This window comes from Symphalangus syndactylus, chromosome 4 (genome assembly GCF_028878055.3).
Source record: "Symphalangus syndactylus isolate Jambi chromosome 4, NHGRI_mSymSyn1-v2.1_pri, whole genome shotgun sequence".
Taxonomy (NCBI): domain Eukaryota; kingdom Metazoa; phylum Chordata; class Mammalia; order Primates; family Hylobatidae; genus Symphalangus; species Symphalangus syndactylus.
The window spans coordinates 138,799,320-138,814,383 of NC_072426.2; the positions used below are offsets into that span (position 1 = coordinate 138,799,320).

General features: G+C 42.0%; 1 long non-coding RNA gene across 2 annotated transcripts in view; it reads left to right on the forward strand.

The window, feature by feature from the left end:
* The first annotated feature begins 9,625 nt into the window (after positions 1-9,625).
* Positions 9,626-15,064, forward strand: part of LOC134736521 (uncharacterized) — a 108,993-nt gene continuing 103,554 nt past the window's right edge. For both annotated transcript variants that reach the window (XR_010120603.1, XR_010120602.1), the window contains exon 1: positions 9,626-9,714. This is a non-coding gene — a long non-coding RNA (uncharacterized lncRNA). The remainder of the gene's footprint in view (positions 9,715-15,064) is intronic.

Here is a 15,064-nt window from a genome sequence, read left to right on the forward strand (position 1 = left end):
TTGGCTATGGTCTGTAATGATGACTCAGAAAAGAAAAATCCCCCTGATGAAGCTTACTGAAAATTTCCATGATGTCAGGGGCCACAAGGCTGTAAGCTTTTGGAGGGTGTCATAGTTTCTTAGACCTCTTACACATTATCCTGTCTTAGCTCTTTTAGTATTCTACCTCCTTCCTTTTCCTTTCTCCATTCTTTCCTTTTGAAGATTCATTCAGCAATTACTAAGTGCTCACCCTGTGTTATCTACCAGGGATTGCAGTAGCACTTTGCTATGGTCTATGGTCACCACCACCATCACTGTAATCATCATCACCATCACTAACATCCTCGCCATGAGTGAGTGTGTGTCATATGCTGCACTCAGCGCTAGACACTTGAAATGCAGTGTTTTGAAACCCAACTACAATATTTTAAGGTGAGAAGTGATGCAGCTTTCCTACGCAACAGATGAAGAAAGAGATTCAGAATTTAAGTTAAATTTCCCACTTAATACAGCTGAAATGTGGCGGAGCAAGATTACAGCCTACGTCTGCCTTACTTCTAGTCCGTCCTGTTTCCACCTTACCTCACTTCTTTAGCACGGCCTGGAAAGAATTGTGTACTTCTTCATTAAATGTGTCTTTGTTTTATATTCTTTTGACTATTCACATATGCTGATTGCTATACTTTGGGCTTCAGGGGAGTATTTATTGCCTATTTTGAAAGAAGGCCCTTTAAATATGATTTTAAAACATTTTTCAAGGAAATGCAATAGCTCTTTTTTATTGCTTCTTGCCATGTGGAATTACTGTAAATCCAATTAGTTTGATCAAGTTCCCTGTAGGTGTGGTGTTGTTTGGCACAGATGTTATGTTTGATCCTGACATTATGCAGTAGAGAGACATGTTTCAGGATTTGCCAGGGTGGTCAGCAGAACAGGGCAGCTGAGGACAGGGACGCCTGGCATCACAACTGCCTCCTGGTCTCCCACATCCCCCAAGAGGGAAAGGATTTCCTAGAAAGCCCACCCAGCTGCAGGGTTTGGTTGCTGACGTTCTGTCTGTTTTGAAGTTATAGTCAGGGCAGGCAGCAGCAGGGGTGGAGTTAGAGTGTACAAAATGGAATATCAAGAATCCTGAAGTCAGCAACAAAATTAACGTAGACAACACTTGAAAATAAAGGAACATAGACCCTTAACATGCATAGTGAGGCTTCCTCTCCTGGGCAAAGGTTCCATGTTAGTATATAATCTGGAAGGAAGGCTGCAAGGAGGGTCCCGTGGTGCACATATTAAATGAATTAACATATGTAAAGCACTTAGAAAACTGCCTGGCATGTAGCAAGTGCTCAACAAATGCAATCACTATTATTATTACTTAATAATGTGTTATTATTACTCAAAGATGGGTTACTACTGTTGCTCGAAATGTGTTTTATTTTTATTGTTACTGCTCTTATTACAAGGTAAGTTGTGAGACTTGGTACTCGGAAACTAGAATCATGGAAGAAACCCAGGTTAAAGACCCACCGGTAAGGCCACCTCACCACATGAGGTGAAAACCTAGTTATCAGAAGAGCGATAGTGTAGTACTGGGTTATAGATAAGAATCTTTTCTTTTGTTTTATGAGATGGAGTCTCGCTCTCTCACCCAGGCTGGAGTGCAGTGGTGCAATCTCAGCTCACTGCAAGCTCCGCCTCCCAGGTTCATGTCATTCTCCTGCCTCAGCCTCCTGAGTAGCTGGCACTACAGGCGCCCGCCACCACGCCTGGCTAATTTTTAGTATTTTTAGTAGAGACGGGGTTTCACCGTGTTAGCCAGGATGGTCTTGATCTCCCGACCTCATGATCCGCCCGCCTCGTCCTCCCAAAGTGCTGGGATTACAGGTGTGAGCCACCACACCGGCCATAGATAAGAATCTTAGAGCTGTTAAATATCCCTATGCTAGATCAAGATGGGTCTAGGGACCTAAAGTTGGCCGGAGCCTGCTGGTGGGATTCAGTGCGGAGCAAACAGGTAAGGTAACTGGCTTCCCGTTATACAAAAAGTTATTTTTTTTTTGTTTTATTTTGTTTTGTTTTGAGACAGAGTCTCGCTCTGTGGCCCAGTCTGGAGTACAGTGGCACTATCTCAGCTCACTGAAACCTTCGCCTCCCGGGTTCAAGCAGTTCTTCTGCCTCAGTCTCCCAAGTAGCTGAGATTAAAGGTGGCTGCCATCACTCCTGGCTAATTTTTTTGTACTTTTAGTGGAGACAGCATTTCACCATGTTGGCCAGGCTGGTTTTGAACTCCTGACCTCAAGTGATCTGCCCGCCTCGGCCTCCCAAAGTGCTAGGATTACAGGCATGGGCCACTGCACCCAGCCAAAGCTATTGTTTAGTAATAGTTTTAATATCAACTATAGCAGTACTTGAATAAGTTAAAATCATTTAAATAATTATTTATATTTTATCTCCTCATCACTATTTAATTGACAACTATTTAATATTGAGGCCAGAATGATAAGATGAGAAAAGAGAGATAAAACCACAATGCATTTATATTTCAAGAATTGTGAGCTTAGTGTCCACGTTGCATTGTTAGAAGCTTCTTGGAACAGTTGGTGTCTCTGAAATGTTATCACCTAAGGGTCCACGTGGAGATGGCAGTGATAGAAGATGAAGAAACTTTGTCCAGATGTTCTGGGTAACTGGAATGTGAATATCCACAGGTATTTGTTGAAAGAATAAATGCATGCCAAGAGAAGGGGAGGCACAGTGAAAGGTGAGCGGCACATACTTGAACAAAGATGGCCCAACATTCACCAGTAAATAAAATCAGAGCCTCATCAGTAGCATGCAATCGGACACTTACTCGGCAAAAAACACTTGCTGAGGAAATAGCCATAACGTTTTACTTTATAAACACTTAAGATATCCGTGTTGCAATTGCTACAAAACTAGGAGAAATGTGGCTTTTTCCTCATATTTCTTTTTTATATAATTTTTCAGAATTAAACAATGACTAGCACTTTGTCTTGAAACTGATGTGGCTGAAATCCTTTTCATGAACTTAGGAACTAACTGACTAAGGAATAGGATATGTAATGAATGATTGAGAAATCACTAGTTGATTATCATAAACCAAAACTCAATACATGTACAAAGTATGTAAACCGGAAAATGATCCAATGCCTTTTTTTTTTTTTTTTGGATAGCTGAATCAGTGGTTGAGTTTGTCAAGTTGCATGAGTTTGACTGTCATCACAATGCAGCGTTTGCATAGTCCTGATTACATGACTTACAATTTTCCAGTGAACCCTCTGGCTAAAACTGCTCTTTCTTCTTACCCACATTTACACTAATATTTATTCTAGAAATTCCTGAAAAATCAGTCCTGACACTACCAGGCTGAGTTCTGTTCTCTGCCTTGTCATGGAGCTATCTAAAAGCAGCTGGCCATGGTCATTCACCTATAGTTACCCTTTGCTCCAGAAACTTCGCTGCAGCTTCCCCTGTGTTTATTTTAAACCTTAAATTTGAAGAGCAAGATGAAGAGAAAAATAGCACTGAGTCTAACCAGGGCTTCATAAATGTGTTGCCATGGCTTATCTCGCTACATGAACCACTGCTGTGGGATTTGGGGTCTGGTTAGGGAAGATTAAAGCGGTGGGTGGTGCAGCATTCTTTGCTTAAAACCTAAAATACACCTCCTTCTGCATTAAATACACAGAGGTATTTCAAAGCCAAGTATGTGTGTAATTAAAGTAAAGTTGCCAGCTTTCTGTGTGCACCTCAAGATTCAGACTGCCACATGTGCTCTTTGTCAAGCCTTGGGAGGGCCAACAAATACACTGAGCTGCCAGGCAGATGTGAAAAGAAGCATTAGATGCTGGAGTTCCAGTTGAATCCTTTGGCAGTGAACAGCCCTGCAGGCTCATGCCCGCACAAACTTGGTTATGCATCTCCTTCCTTTTATTCACAGACACAGAGTGAAGTTACAGCTCCTGGTAATTTCAGCACAAGGCTCTCAATTCTTGACTGGGGCAGCAGGGAGCCGGCATCCGCATAAGCTGGATATGGCTTACTTGAGTGAATGGATCGCGTGCCCAGTATTGACATCCCAGATTCTTGAGGGTTGTACCTAAATAAAAAGGTGGAAAAGGAGAAAGTCTTTTTATTTCCATCCAGGAATCACTTTCAAACCCAGTATCATTATTCATGAGTTTTTGCAACTTAAGCATGGTGCCTCTTTCACTTGCATTTCTACTTTCTGTTTTCCTAATCACCTGTCTCTTGGGTACATTTTATCTGTCCCAAGTATCCTTACCTTCCCTTTGCCTGTCTTCTTTCCTTCTCTTCTGTCTCCCCTGTCTGTACTTCTTTGCATGCTCTCTCTCTGCCTCTCTGGACCTCTCTGGGTCACAAAGGCATTTAGCGAGGAAAGCATCTGAGGCCAAACAGCATAGATTTTCTCTTCCTCCTCCTCCCCACAGGTTCTTCCTCTGGAAGGGGGCTTCAGAGGAGAGGATCTTCTTTAGCTCCATCCTCTTGCTGGGCAGCTTGCTCTCCAGACAACTCCCTCGACCTGTTCCACAGCCCTAGCCTTCGTAACTCCCCAACCCCAGCCCTGACCCCAAGATTCCAGGTCCTAACTCTGGCCTCTGCCCTGGCCTGTCTGAAATCAGGTTAATGAATGAAATAGAAATAGAAAGTCAGTCAAGAGTTAGGTTGCTTCCCTCACCACTGACAGATATGTGACACTTCAACCAACTAATTCAAACTCAGAAGATCAGGCAGTATGGTAGGACTGAAAGAGCCTGGGACTGGGATCGGAAGATCTGAGCAGTGGCTGCTAATAAAGTGGCTAATAGTGTCTAATAAAGGAGCTTGGCACCTGTTGGAATCTGAGTCTCCTCATATGTAACTAGAAGACAGTTGAGCTGCTATTCAAATATTGATTAAAGTTGTTTTCCTGATAACCTCGTAAGTCTACAAAGGAAATTTCCTATGGAACGTAAGAGAGAGTCAAAAGGGGAGGCAAACTAAAATCTTTATGTTGTGATATTGAGTATGTTTTGTTTAAAATGTGTCATGACTCAGAAATAGCTTTGTACTGCTCAGCAAATCCTGGCCATAAAAGAGCTGTGACTCCTAAATATTAGTGATGTTGACTCCTTGAGCAAGACAAGCAATCAAGTCCTTGGACGTGTCTGCGCCACCGCCACACTCCTGCAGAGTGAATCTTAGAAATGTCAAGAAGTCGCTGGGTTTGACGCAACCGCTATGGGCAGAGGAATCAGTGAAAACTGGCACTGATATTGGAGGGTGGGAGCAAGGTACTGGGGGCAGGGAGGTGACAGGCTGCCCTTGGTGTCAAATCCAAACTGTGGGGTGACGCTCTGAGTCCTTCAGATATAGGAGGTTTATCTATATCTATATCTGTCTATATCTATCTATGTCTATGTCTGCATCTGTGTCTGTGTCTAGCCCTAAATTGAAATCTATATCTAATATATCTATCTATCTATCTATCTATCTATCTATCTATCTATCTATCTATCATCTATCTATCTATCTATCATCTATCATCATCTATCTATCTATCTATCTATCTATCTATCTATCTATCTATCTATCTATCATCTGTCATCTATCTATCTATCATCTATCTATCATCTATCTATCTATCTATCTATCATCTGTCTATCTATCTATCTATCTATCTATCTATCTATCTATCTATCATCTATCATCTGTCTATCTATCTATCATCTATCTTTGTGTCTTTGTCTGCATCTGTGTCTGTGTCTTGCCCTAAATTGAAATCTATATCTAATCTATCTATCTATCATCTATCTATTATCTATCTATCTATCATCTATCTATCTATCTATCTATATCATCTATTATCTATCTGTCTGTCTATCTAGCTATCATCTATTTATCTATCTATTATCTGTCTATCATCTATCTATCTATCTATCTATCTATCTATCTATCTATCTATCTATCATCTATCTATCTATCATCTATCTATCTAATCTATCCATGCAGCTATACCCAGGACCTGTTAGCACCTTATTCATTAGCAACCACATCAACCGGGGGCTGGGGGATACCAGAACTCTGAGGGGACCCTGTTCTGGAATCGGAGGTGTGAGGGAAGAGGATATAGGCAGATGGTGCTGCTCTGCTTTTAAAATTATCTATGTTGAACAGACTTGCTTTTCATTTTTAATAACCTCATGTTAAGAGTGTCTGGTTCTTAGAGTGAGCTGGAATAAGCTATCTTCAAAACTTCTCCCCACCATTTAGGAGGCATTTTGAAATAGTTTTTCTGCTTACTGATCAGAATAGTGTCAAAGAACAAATGAGAGTATGTGAAAATGCTACTGCACCATTGACATCTATGAGAGTATGATGGTGCATATTTCTGTATATTTATGTGTGCCAAGTAATAGCAAAACAGTTAAGAGGCTATTGGGGGAAACTCATGCATAATTTCTTGGGAAAAAAGTTTTCCTGAATTTTAAAAGGGTAATGTTATTTTCTTGCAGTGGGTTGTTTTGCCCAATACCAAAAACAAGTATGTAATAGTGTCCCAGCAGGGAAAAGCCACTCTGCCTCAGGCTGTTTTGTCCTAACATGTAGCCACAAATATTTCTCATATTGTAAATACCCTTTGTAGAATTCAGATCATGTAACCTTTTAGTTTTGAAATATTGCCATTTATGTGAATTTCTGATAATCTTTGAATGTCAGATTTCGTCCTGGCCTTGCAAATTTTTCTCACCCTTTTTTAACAAGACCGTCATTTAGGAGACAAGAACTCAGCCTAAGGATGCTGGTTAGCCAGTGACTAAATACTCCAGGATGCCAACATAAACCTCAACCAACAGCGGGCCTCTGCTGATGTTAGGCAGCGTTTGGCTCTTCACATTTACTGAAAGTCAGACTCCAAAAGGAATTTATTTCACTCTTCTTTTTCTTTCCTTGTGTATATATACTGATGGACAGAAAGAACTTAGCAGAGGGCCTGGGTCATAGTAAATGCTTTAACAAAAGCTACCTGTTAGGTCTGTCTCTTGTTTATTACAGGCACTGGCATCCTTTTAAAAGTGAAATACTGTATCTGTGAAAGTATTACAGAATGGTAGGAAAATAAACTTCGGCTGTCTATCCAAGGCTAAGACGGGACAGAAGGAACTCAGATTGCTGCCATCTGAGAACAAAAGGGAAAGAAGAGGAATATTCCCCTACTCTTCCCCATCCTGCTTGGGTTTGGTTTGTCTTGGTTTCCTTTGCAATCTCCATTTGCCCCAGCAGGCATTTAAGCCCTCTGAGTCCTAAGACACACAGTAATGGGATTAAAGCACATGACATATGAAAGAAAAGGGCAAAAGAATTTTAGATTTGGTACCAGGGAAAGGATTGGGGCATTTCAGAATTTCTTTTTAAAGCTGTTAGAGATAGAGATTTTGTGCGAGAGAAGCAACTGCTCTTCGTTGGATTTTAGCTACAGAAGTGCTAGGCAGAATCACTCCCGCAAGAACAGCACAATGCAACGGTAATGCTCACTATAATTATCTTTCAGAGAGCACTAAAGCAGTTTCTTGATGCCCCCCTCCACACTGAGAGTGAGGTGCCAGAGGGCAGATTGCTGGCTGGTGGCACAAGGAGTCATGGGAAGGTCATGGGTTTTGGAGTGGGACATACCTGGCTTCAAATCCGCTTATAAACTGTGTGATGTTTAACAAGTTAATGTCTCAGAAACTCAGTTTTATAGCCCCAAGCCAAAAATAAAAACATCTTTCTTGCCTGGTTGTTATGAGAATTCTTTGAGATAAGGTACACAAAACCTCTGCAGATAGGCACCAACCAGTGCCGTTTTCCTGGACAAATTCATGATTTAGGGAAAGCAATCTTTTGCCTTTTAAAAAGACCTACAATAAGCTAAACAGACTTAAATATGTTTACAGAGCCATGTAACCAGCTTAATTTACATAAAATAGAAACATTTCTCAGATACATAGCTGGATACTGAAAACTTCAGAATTGTCCTGGCCAAACCCAGAGGAAACCAAATATAGGGTAGGGTTATTTTTTTTTTTTTCTTTTTCATCACGAAATTAGGAAATGGAGAACAGAAGCGTGTCCATCCTGGTAATAATGTTTGGTAATTCAAGGAAAATAAGACTTCCATTTTGCATTTAGTTCCAGTTTGATACATTTTTGTAGCAGTAGATTTTGGGAAGGTTTTAGAATTGTTGTCCAAGACCAGCAATTCATTTTTCCAGAGGTTTCATGGAATCAGGTAATGTCAAAACAGAAAACTCAGAAATAAGATGAGAAGGTTATTTCGAGGCAAACTAGTGGTGGGATGAATCCTGCCCCCCACCCTGACCAACCCCCAAGACTCAGCTGGTAGTAATCATAGTAATAATTATGATGATAATAGTGAGGATAACAACCGTTAACATTACTGGAGAAGTTACTGTGCAAGAAGGAATGTGTTAAGTGCATTTCCTATATTTTCTCTTTCTTTTTTTTGCCACAACTACACTTTTATTTATTTATTTTATTATACTTTAAGTTCTGGGGTACATGTGCAGAACTTGCAGTTTTGTTACGTAGGTATACTTGAGACAAGAGTCTTGCTCTGTTGCCCAGGCTGGAGCGTAGTGGCGCCATCTTGGTTCACTGCATCCTCTGCCACCAGGGTTCAAGTGATTCTCCTGCCTTAGCCTCCCGAGTATCTGGGACTACAGGCATCCACCCACATCTGGCCAATTTTTGTATTTTTAGTAGAGACAGGGATCTTGCCATGTTGGCCAGGCTGGTCTTGAACTCCTGACCTCAAATGATCTGCCCGCCTCAGCCTCCCAAAGTGCTGGAATTACAGGTGTGAGCCACCGCACCTGGCCCATTTCCTATATTTTTTCATTTACTCTCCCTAACAAATCTACTTACTATTTTTAATCCCTGTTCCAAAGTTGGGGAAAGCAAAGCATGCTTAAAAACATTGTTAATTGACTAGTGAGAGGCAGACCATGAGGCCTAAGTTTGCAGTCCCTTGTGAGAAGCAGGCACCTAACGTCTCTGAGATGCGCCCGTGTAAGCCTTCTACGAATAACCTTTTTTAGAATTAATATGAATTTGCTAATTATTTCTACCATTGCAAATTATTTTCCCAACCCACATTGCTGGAGTATTCTTTTAGATTAGGGTTTTTCAACCTTGACCCAATTGACATTTTGGGATTGATCAATTTTTGTTGTATGGGTTGTATTGTATTGCCTGGGTTCAGGCTCTGCTGTTACCAGCCTCAGCACCACACTTTCCCGGTTGGTGCCCCCCAGGCCTATCCATCCCTTTGTGGCCCTCTCCTCTTTAGCCGGATGGAAGGTGCCCTCTGCTCTCTGCCAGGCTCTGACTGATTACAATACTAAACACAGCAGTAGTTTGTTTAGAAATAATGTCTGTGCCTGCCTCTTTAAATTACAGACCCAAGCTCTGTTCCAAAGCCATGTTTTTCCTACCTCTTAAATGAGCAGATGAAGTTTCCGACAGGTTGGCTCTGGGCCACATCGGATGAAGACAGGCAGCCTCCTGTTTAGTCTTCTGGATTGATCATGGTAAAGCAGCACCGGCCTTTGGGAAGAACAGCCTTCCTGTTCAGGAAAAATCCACGTTTGCATTTGTCCGCTCTTTTTTGCTTATGAAATCTCATTTGCCTTCCTCTACTGTGGAGCACAGGTGAGGAAAATTGACCTGTTGGTAATTTGGAGCCAAACCATTCAGAACGTCTAAATCATTCATTCAAATGGAAATAATTTACATTTGTTGATTGGCCCATAGCAGTTTGAAGCAAATTAGGTTGCCATTAAGCAGCTGTCTTGGAGGTTTGTGCCAGGGCTCTGAGGCTTCCTCTGTCCCTCTGAGAATGTAAAGGACTCTTTGAGTACCAGGGCCAGGCTACATCCGGCCTCACTCACTGGAGTGTCTCAGAGAGAAGTACTGGGGAGCATGAAAAAAGGCCAACCCTACTGATGGTTAAGGCAGCACATAATAAATATTCATTTTTGTCTTCCTTCCTTCCCTCTCTATCTTCCCTAATTTGAAAGATAAAGAGCAGGGCTAGGGGAAAGGAGCTCTCAAAGGAAGAGAGAAACATTATAGATCTGGGAGACTGGAGGTGAAGTGATGGGGTTTGTGGAGTCTCTGTAGCTCCTTTGGCTTTTGGAACTTTGGCTGTAGACTTTTTGGCAGTGTTTGGGTTCTGGGTGCCTTTGAGTGCACCCTTCCCCTATCTCCCCCTTCTCATGTCTGTTTGGCTGTGCGGAGGTAGTGAGGTGGTGGTTAGTGCCTGGTGGAAAAGAAGCACAAGCTGCTGTGAAGCTCAAGGGAAATCATTTCTTCCTTTCTGCTAAGACAGATCATGACTGCAGGGAGGGAAGCTGCACCCAAGGGTGCTGCCCACTGGCTGGAGCTGGGCTGCTCCTCTCAGGGGGTGAGGAAAGACAGAGGAGGCCCACATCAGGCTTCATAAACAAGGAGCATCTGTGTTCCTGAGAGTACGAAAGGCACATGGGAGGCTGGAACCTCAACCTTAGCAAGGTATTGCATGTTCTAAAAAAATCCTTGATATCCCCACCTCCCAACTGGGTGTATTGATGACTGAATAAATGCTAAAGAAAGACTATCGGATTAAAATATCTTAAGTGCTACTTAACCAAAAAATGGAAAACACTTTAAAGTATGTGGGGAGATGAAGGAGAGAATTTAATAATCCATTGCCTTAGTCCTTTTGGGCTGCTAAAACAAAATACCATGGACTGGGTGGCTTATAAACAACAGAAATTTATTTCTGACAATTCTAGGCACTGAGAAGTCCAAGATCAAAGCACCAGTAGACTCAGTGTCTGGTGAGCGCCTTTTTTCCCAAACACAGTGCCTCTTTACCATGTCCTCACTCAGTGGAAAGGCGAGGGTCTCTCTGGGGCCTCTTTTATGAGGTCACTAATCCCAAATGTGAGGGCTCTGCCTTTATGATCTAATCACCACCCCAAAGGCCCCATGTCTTAATGGGATCACATTGGGGGTTAGGATTTCAAAGTCTGAATTTTAGGGGGACAAAAACATTCAGACCATAGGATTCATTTAGAAACTGTTTCATTTACTTAAATGTGACCTATAGGACACTTTCTATTGGCAGATTAGCCACTTTCTTTAGCACTTTACAGAAGTCCACTCTCCTGGGGTACAGAAGTTTCAGCACCTGGCTGGGTGCTGTGTCTCATGCCTGTAATCCCAGCACTTTGAGAGGCCGAGGCAGGCGGATCACTTGAGGTCGGGAGTTCAAGACCGGCCTGGCCAACATGGTGAAACCCCTTCTCTACAAAAAAAAGACAAAAAACAAAAAACAAAACAAAACAAAACAACAACAACAAAAATTAGCCGGGTGTGGTAGCACACACCTATAATCCCAGCTACTCAGGAGGCTGAGGCACGAGAATAGCTTGAACCCAGGAGGCAGAGGTTGCAGTGAGCCAAGATGGTGCCACTATACTCCAGCCTGCATGACAGAGAGGGACTCTGTCTCCAAAAAAAAAAAAAAAAAAAAGAAGAAGTTAAGAAGTTACAGCATTGGGAGCTTAACCATTTCATTATCTTCAATAATGTTTGATTAATGAGCATTTTCATATACATATAAATATATACGTTCATTTTGATTTTAAGATTCAGTAAAATTCATTTGAATTTACAACAACCTTATGATAACATATATGGCAAGTATGTTATCTCCATGAGGAAATTGGTGCTTCAAGAAGTTAATGTCTTGCTCTGAATCATACAGCTAATAAGTGCTAGAAGCCGGCTCCTCTGCCAGTGTTTGCTCCTGTGCACTTCCCCCCATTGTGTACTATTTCCCCTGAAAATGGGAGAATGCGTCTGTTTCTAAGGACATTGTGCAATCAGAATTATCTTTGAAAAGTGGGGTTTGGAGGCAGGAGCCATTGGACAATATTTGAGTCTGACACAGAAACTACAGAAACTACCCTATTTTAGCAGAAATCTCAAAGTTTCTCTTATTAGCTGAAATTTTCTGAATCCAGAGAATGGTTGCATCTGTTTATGAGCTTGAGAGTCATAAGGCATGTATGATTATCCTTATTTTATCAATGAAAAACCTGAGGCTCAGAGAAATTAAGTAATGTGTAGTGATAAATTTGGCATTGTCCAAAGAGGGGGCTGGACTTGGCCCTCAGCCTCTGGAAGGTAATCTACGTCATACCTAATAGGAAGGAGAGTATCTGGGGAGGGGTCTGCCCATGCCTGACAGTCTGAGGCTGGTCATACCAGAAGGACCAACCATGTGATTTTAGGGTTGAGCCTTCGGAGCAGTTAACCTGGAGGCTGAGTGTCAACTATGCAGGCAGTCAATCCATGAGGCAATCAGTCACGCCTACCTAATGAAGCCCTAGTAAAAACTCTGCTCATGGAGACTTGGGTCAGTTTCTCTGGTTGGCAGTACTCCATGTATGTTGTCATACACCAATGCTGAGAAGGTAACATATTCTGGGGAACAGCAGAAGCTTCACAGGTGCAGCCCTTTGTATGCTTTCCTTATAATAAACAATAACCCCATGAGTATAACAAACAGCCTTCAGTGAGCAGCCTTTTAGTGAATTATCAAATGTGAGGGTGATTTGAGGAACCTCTTGACCTTGCGGTTGGTGTCAGAAGTGTGGGAGATTTTGTGTTGACTTTCCTTTTTAGCTTTGTAGTTGGGCTGTAACTCCTTGCAGCTGGTGTCAGAAAGTCTTGAGTGGACTTGGCAGTCTGAAGGACCATGTCCTCCAACTTTGCAGTTTGGCTAACTGTAAGCAAGTCACCTGTTCACAGTCACCAGAGCCTGAGCCAAGAATAGAACTCATATGATTGTAACACAAATACATGTAAGTACATTTGTAACACAAAATGCTCTCACCAGCCATGTCCCAACCAGTGCTCCAACCTGCTGGAGCATCTCTCGGTGGAAACAATGGCAAACAGAGCATCTGGAAAGTGGGATGCCTGCGGTGGGAGGAAATACGGAGGAGGCCACCAGTGGGATGAAGCAGCAGGACCAGGTGGGAGTAATTGGGAGGTCTTGGGATTGGATTAGTTGGCACGTGGCGGGAGGGAGATCTGTAACCTTTATACATCTGCAGGGAAGCTCTCAGCTCCACTGAGGTAGTGCTTCCATCCATCAAAAGCACAGGTGACGAGGCTCTCTCTAGCATTTCATCCAAGAGCTCTTGGGCTAACGTATGGCAGTCCAAGACTTCAGCTTGGATTCAGTCCCATTTCCGTAGGTTTCTGGGCTATGCCAACTGAGTAGGATGAGCTAAGAGATTACAGGATCACACCTACCTTTGCTCCACAGATCTGAAATTGTTGTTTTCCTCTCGAAATTTCAAAATTCCAGGAAAAGGAGTACAGCTGTAAAAATAATAGAGTGCTCACCTTGAAGCTGATGGCAGATGTATTATAACACAGTGAAGCAATCACCCAACACGTTTCATATTGCAAAGTGCCCAGGAACACCGTGAAGATTTGTGTTCAGTCACGCCATCCATTCTCTTCAAAGAGAAAAACAGAAGCAATCTTAATCCTCCGTAAAATCTGCTATAATGTTCTGTTTGACTTTAAGGCTTTTTCATAACCATCAGTTTAACTGTTTCAACTAACTTGAAGTGTCAATTTAGTCCAGCAGACTGGCTCTATGAAAAGCAATTGAAATTAGTTTTTTGGGTACATTATCAGGTCAAGGGCATCTTGAAACTATCAAGTTGGCTGTGTATATAGTTAGGGGGCTTGGGGAAAGCATGGAGGAAAGTGGATAATTAGGCACCCACTATATACCAGGTACTTTTTCTACTTCATTTAATCTGCACAATATACTGTATAATCCCCATTTTATAGATGACAAAACTGAGGCTCAGGGAGATAAAGTAATTCTCTCAAAGTTATAAAAATGGCAGAGACAGCAGTAAAACCCAGACCTTTCTGCTACGAAGTCTCTCTCTCTCTCTCTTTTTCTGCAGGGCAATAATTTATTAAAGCAAGAAGTTGAAACCTTTGCATTCTTCAGTGAAGATCAGGGTATCACTGAAAGACAGTGGAAACCAGGATAAAAGAGTTTTTACACCTTAGAGATTAAATTTCACCAATATTTTCCCCAATATTTTAAAATTAAGAGTCTGTTTCCAAGGGACATCTTGTCTGTGCATTTCTTCACTGCCATTTGGCGGCAATAGCTTCCAGAGGTGCGTTGAGATTGGCAAGTTGTAACTTGAACAGAGGATCCTGAGTGAATAAGAAGCCTGTGATTTTAGCAGCAAGGGCTGGACAGAGCACTGCATTGGCCTCCTAGCAGCAAAAGGCCAGAGTGAGTAGTAGGAGGCACACTGACAGCCTCGTGGCATCTTATTTTGCTTTGTCTGCTACCAAGACTTGATCTTCCCAGTATTCTACATTATCTACCTGTTAGAAATATAATTCAGAGGCCAGATGCAGTGGCTTATGCCTGTAATCCCAGCACTTTGGGAAGCCGAGACGGGTGGATCACCTGAGGTCAGGAGTTCAAGACCGGCTTGGCCAACCTGGTGAAACCCTATCTCTACTAAAAATGCAAAAATTAGCTGGGCATGGAGGTGGGCACCTGTAATCCTAGCTACTTGGGAGGCTGAGGTAGGAGAATTGGTTGAACCCAGGAGACAGAGATTGCAGTGAGCTGAGATAGCACCACTGCACTCCAGCCTGGGTGGCAGAGAGAGAGTAGTCTGTCTCAAAAAAAAAAAAAAAAAAGAAAAAAAGAAATATAATTCAGAAATATATTACACCATCACATTATCCTAGGAAAATGTTAACTTAAGAATCTAAGTATGAAATTCTGAGGTATGACCTACACTTTAGCTCTGATTTATGGTGAGGAGCATGTGTATGTTTTTTCTAATGGATTGGTTAATTTTTCCCTGATCTTGTTGAAATGGCTAGGACTCAAATAAGTTTAACAAATGTTTATGAAACATAGTTTGTCTAACCATTGTCCTTTTCATGG